Source organism: Castanea sativa, chromosome 1 (genome assembly GCF_040712315.1).
Source record: "Castanea sativa cultivar Marrone di Chiusa Pesio chromosome 1, ASM4071231v1".
Taxonomy (NCBI): Eukaryota; Viridiplantae; Streptophyta; class Magnoliopsida; order Fagales; family Fagaceae; genus Castanea; species Castanea sativa.
The window spans coordinates 61182404-61188403 of NC_134013.1; positions in this window are offsets into that span (position 1 = coordinate 61182404).

The following is a 6000-nucleotide window of genomic DNA, read 5'->3' on the forward strand; positions in this document are numbered from 1 at the left end:
TAAAGTATTAAAGAATTAGACGTAGCAGGACACTTCTTAATAATCCAGTGTTATGAAGAAGGAAACATTCATAAAAAGACTAAACTTACCAGGGCTAATTCCCTTTTTAAAGACAGGAATAGTTGGGGTTGGCTCATTCTCTCCAAGGTTTCCATGTCCTTGGGCAGCAGAAGTGGGCGCTCCAACGCATCGGCCAAGTGGTGGGCGTGGCCTTGTTGGATTGCCCTAATACTAGACTGGCAGGAAATTGGTGCACCGTCCAGTCTTAGGTCAGGAGACCAGGTGGCCGGTGCTCGGCGCACTTCGGCCATATCTCGGATCTCCCCACTCTCGACTGAACGAGCCCTGCCTTTGCCTTTATCTAGCTTCTGCTGCTGAGTTGGCTGCGGCTGTTATCTTGGTCGTTTTTGTTTTTCGCCAGCAGTCTCCTCGGCCTCCTCCTTTCTTTTCTTTTTCGGCTCTTCAGCTGGAAGCTTGGGTTCGACTGGAGGAGGAGGAGGTGGCAAGGATGGAAGAGCTTGGGACCCTCCTGTCTTCTTCTGGGCGACTTTTTCGCCTCTCTTGGTTAGAAGGCCGTGAAGTCTGTCCATGTCCTCCTCGAATTTGACTGGGGGGTGGGCAACAACAAACCCTTCAACTCTGGAGGCCTCGGTGGGCTCTTCTTCCTCGTCAGAAAGTACGACGAATTGGTTTCCTCGGGGTCTTTCGATGTCCTCGAGATGAAAGTTATCTATTTCGTCGTCTAGTGTGTGTGAAGAGGACACCTGCTCCTCCGGGACAGCAGCTGCTTGAGAGTGTGTTGAGAGGGGGGTTGCCGCGATAGGACAGTTGTACAGAATGGTGTTGGGGTCGTCGGGAAGATCTTGGTCAGCGAAGAAGTGCGGCCTGGCCACATGAATCCTTCTTCGCCTCCGGTCACCCGCAATTATTGCGTTCTCGATCTCCTGAAAGTCTGAGGAGACAGGTTTGTATCCTAGAATCAAATGAGCCGCCCTAAGTTGTAAGTCTTCGCTGACGAACACTTTGGAGCGTAGCACTCGATTCAAATCTGCAACGTTACGGTGGCTTAGGCGGGGGCGCACGTTTTGCTTATCTGCAAAGAAAAACATCCAAATAAATAAACATGGTCAGATGCGTAGAACATATAATAAATTAAAGTCAGACGCTCAAGTAAATGCAAATGCATATTCCTAGATGATTTAGGAAGTTAAGGGGAGGGAAGTTAAATCCTAAGGTTTCGCACCTGGATCTCCCCACTCAACAGGGCAGTGGGGGCCGTCGTGCCAGTTGCCAGAGACGATTAGGTAGTCATCCTTCATGCCTTTATTGGACTTGGGCAAATAGGAGATCAACCTAACTACGCTGGAGCGGGATTTGATATAATAACCTACTCCAGTGAGTTTGTGGCATTCGTACATAAAAACGACATCATGCCAGGTGAGGTTCAGACCCATTTGCTCATTTAGAGCATCGACGCTTCCTAAAACTCTAAAAACGTTTGGAGCGCACTGATCGGGACACAACCGGTGTTTGCCGAGGTACTCCCTGGTTACAGGTTTCATTGGGAGGGTCATCCCACCTTCTACGAAGGCGACCATGGGGATGATGACCTCTCCGGTTTTTCTAGAACCGGCCACGGCTTCCGCCGGGCAGTATTCTAGACCTACGTCGTTGGGAATATGATACTTGGCTCTAAAACCTTCCATCCCAGCGGCGGTATCAACTAGACACTTAAACTTTCCCATCGGAAAGGAACGAAAGGCTAAGTTCTAAGAGAGAGAATGGTTATAAGGTTAGCCGAGGACAGGGTCCGAGGAGAAAGGGTTAAGAAAAAAAGGAATAAGAACTTACAAATTTCAGGTTGTGCGAATTTTCACGGATTTCTGTAGACAAAAGGTGATTACTAATGTTTTGATGGGATTAGCTTCTGAGGAAATAAATGAAGGCGCAGGTTCCTGAAGCGTCACGACGTGCGGGAAACGGCCTCGAAATTGCATTTGTCCCGCCCAAATTTTCATGGAGTAACAAGGGCCGTTGGATGCTCATCTCACCGTTGAACGTGGGGGACAAGGTGTAACTTACGGTAATAAATGCGTGCGTTTTTTAAAATAAAACCGCCAAATGGCATCCTCTGGAACGCGAAGCGATTTCCACACGTGCGGTTATTTACAAAACGTGTGGGGTAAGTCCTCGTTTAATCAAAACCCTATTTTTTCTCCTCGGATGATGAAAAATAGAGTTTTGAGGGGCTATTGTGGGGAGTAAAAGGACCAAAGTGGGCATATGGGCCTATGGACTACAGCATGGAGGGCCAACCTGCTCCAGAATTAAACTCTACGAATTGGCCCATACGCCGAGGATTCGAGGATACAGCCGAGGGGGAGCTTCTCCTCGGACAGATCCAAAAGAACTCAAAACTTCATTATGAAGGTCAAGACACAACTCTGGAAAGACTGATGGTTAAAGGGGGACACCCTGAACCTTCTAGAGGCACCAGTGTTAAAGAAAATATCAAGAGCAAAGGCTGACACCTCCGCATTAAAGGCTCTGCACCTACCTCCCTGGCCGCATTAATGGGGAAGTGACCCCTGAACAGTAGGGCTGAAACTTCTAGTTACTGTCCAAAAAGTATCAGGGAATGAGGTATTTAATGGGGGTGAAGGCCAAAAAGGAAAAGGGGAAGAAAATCGGTAACTAAGAAAGAAATTAAGAATTGTAATCTTCAAGGAAGAAAGAGAAATAGTAAAGAAATAGTCATCGGCTCAAGTCTGAGGAGACCCATTTGCAATTATCATTCATTGTTTACAAGTATTTGCTTATAAAAGCCCGTTATCAAGTTCTCAGCACCTTTAATCTAGATTTCGAACCCACACTCTACAAATTTCATTGTTAAAGGCTCATTGGGCCTGAGCCCATAACTTTCTTTGGGTCCAGGTACAATTGTGCACTTACAGTTTGTTTGGCCAAGAGAACTAGTCACACTGAGTTTTACTTCGGGTGGCACAAATCAACTTTTAAGGACAATACTTTCACAGCATGATTTTAAGCATTGTGAGATTGTTTTAAATTATTTTATTTTATATTTTTGCTAATTATTTAGGATATTATTTGTTGAGTCAAAACCTGTTTATTCACTCCAACATGCAAACCACTCACTGTGATTCTGAATCTTTGTACTAGTGACTAGTGAGTGAAAGGAAATCCTAAATGGTTATAGACATATAGGCTTAATTCTCCAATAAAGAAGAGACTGTTGAATATTGGTGCTAGACCTGGAGTAATATTCTTCTACTACTTTCTTGTTAATAAGATAGAAATTGTACTCTAACCTAATTTAAGTGTATATGTATGAGAAACTCCTTCCTGAAGACTTGAGCGGTCATTGCTTCCCATACCCCACAAGCACTTATACTTGTAGAGTAACCACCGCACCAAGGGTGCGCAGTCGTCTTCTACTACTTGTTCCTTGAATTTCACGAACTTACTATAACTACCTTTCAATTCTTGTTTTACCGTTTTAAAAAATAATTATGCCCTAATTTTTATGTGAATATAATTTATTAAATTATACTTTTGCAGCCTTAAAGTTTGTGGTTGTTTTTATTTTTTGGTTTTTGAATTTTGAAAATTTTGATTTTGAACCATCAAATTTGGTTCTGTTTTCAAAATTATCATTCCGTCCATTAAATAAAATAACTAAATTATATTATTTAAGTTAATTAAATAGAAAAGATATTTATTTATATGAACTTATACAAATTAAGTTATCAGAAAAACTTATACAAATTATGCTCCATTTGTTTCACTGTGAAATGTTTTCAATTGAAAACATTTTCTATTACTAAAGACATTTCCAAGTTTTTGGTGTTATTTAAAAGAAGAAAATGAATTGCATATCACAACTTACCGGCCACCACCAACCAACATAAGATTAGTACAATCAACTCATACCTAGCAAATTTGTGCAATTCAAGCTAGCCACCCGCTAAGTATCCGTTTGGATCCGCGTTTGCAGATCCACGTTTGCGTTTCTTTCCTTTTCTTTTTTCTTTTTTTTCCAGTTGCATGTTTTGACTTTTCAGCAGTGAACAGTGCATGCGTGCACTGTTCACGGGTCCCACAAACTTCACTTTTCAACAATTTTTTCATTAAAAATAGGTCCCACGGTACTATTCACACATTTAAAAATTATTTTGCTACAGTTTTTTCAGTTTTCAGTTTCAGCAAAATAAGTTCTATCTAAACAGACCCTAAGTTTACAAAGTGCGCCACCACTAGATTGGCCCAAAACTCGACTAGACCACGACCCTAACCACTGGATTGGTGCATCCTTGAGGGATTCACGGCCCCAGCCGCCAAATCAACGCCCTCAACCACCATTGGTGCCCTTCAGTCATGCTTGGAGCCTCTAGCCATGAATCAATGTTTCATCGCCACAATTCGCCAAAAGGCCCAAAACCCAACCACTATGAACTAGGCTTCAAACACCATTGGAATCCATAATTGCATTGCAACGACCACCTTTATGAGCAAGAGAGGAGTGGGAGATATATGATAAAGTGTTCAAAGGGGTGTGCGAATTAGTCAGATTGTAAAATGTTTTACTAAGTTCTTTTTTGTTAACTGTTTTACAAACTTTTATAAAGGGGTTTTACTGTCAACGGGAAATGTTTTCAACATTGACCAACATTCTACAAACAGAACGGAGCATTAAATGCATCAATCTTGTAATGTTAAAAATTATATATAATATACTTCAAAATAAATTATAATTAATAATTTAATATCTTATAAACTTATTTACCAACTTACTACATTCAATCTCAAATCTATATAAGTTTATTTTAAATATTTATACATATAAATATTTAATATTATATACACTTAAATAGATCATCATATTCATTTTTGCTAAATAGATCATCATATTCATGAGCTTGTTCTTAAGCACATTATTATGTTTTGACATGGCTTATTTAAGAGTCATGTCTAAAATTAGACTTTGACTTTATTTGCCAAATAATCACATATAAACAAACTATTTCACAAGCTTGAGCCTACAAAACTTTTTCTTAGGCGATACGACCCCATTCATTTACAGCCCTACTAATCCTTTATGAGCTCAAGCCTCTAAGAACAAACCTCTGCATCCTTGATTTCTTCAATTGTTTGGATTTAGGGCCTATCATCGAACAAAAGAGCTACAACCTTTTGCTGAATGTTTTCAAGATCATACTATGTCTAGACATGGAAAAATGGGTCAGAATTTTCTAACCTGACCCGACCTGAACCCAATTTTTTTTTAGCCAAAGCAAAAATGGGTTGAATTGTGACCCAACCCGATCCCAAACCATTTTTTAAAAACTTTTTTGTTGGTAAAAAAATAATAAAACTAAGACAATATTGGAAAAAGTTGAGACATTTATAAAACTACATGCAAATTAATTGAAAGATAAATAGTTGAGCATTTTGTAATGAGTAGATTTTTAAATATCAAATAGCAAAGTACATGCTAAGATAATCTAGTTACAGTATAATTAAAAACATAGATTTAAAATTGTAGACATGTGTAAGAAACATTCATAAATGTGAAAATAGTGAAGCTAAAGTATCAAATTAACATAAATTATGAATGCTTAAACCTATATTTTAACAATTTATGTCCAAAATAAACAATTTTCAAAATAAATTATGATATTTTCTAGAGTGTATGTTGCTTAAAAATGATATTATATTCATAAAAAAAAACCATGTATAAATAAGTAAACAATCAAACTTTAATGTATATCTCAAATTGAAATAAAGTGTCAAGCACAGTTGATAATAGATTATAAAATAAGTTTTCAAGATTGAAAATTTCTTATATGCTTTTATTCTTTGTCAAATGAGTTATCCAATAAGTCATTTGTAATTTTATTCTATATTTTGGGATGTTGATATTGTGTAGAAATAAAACTTGTGTATTTGTTTTACTTATCTTTGTGTTATTTTGTTTTAGAT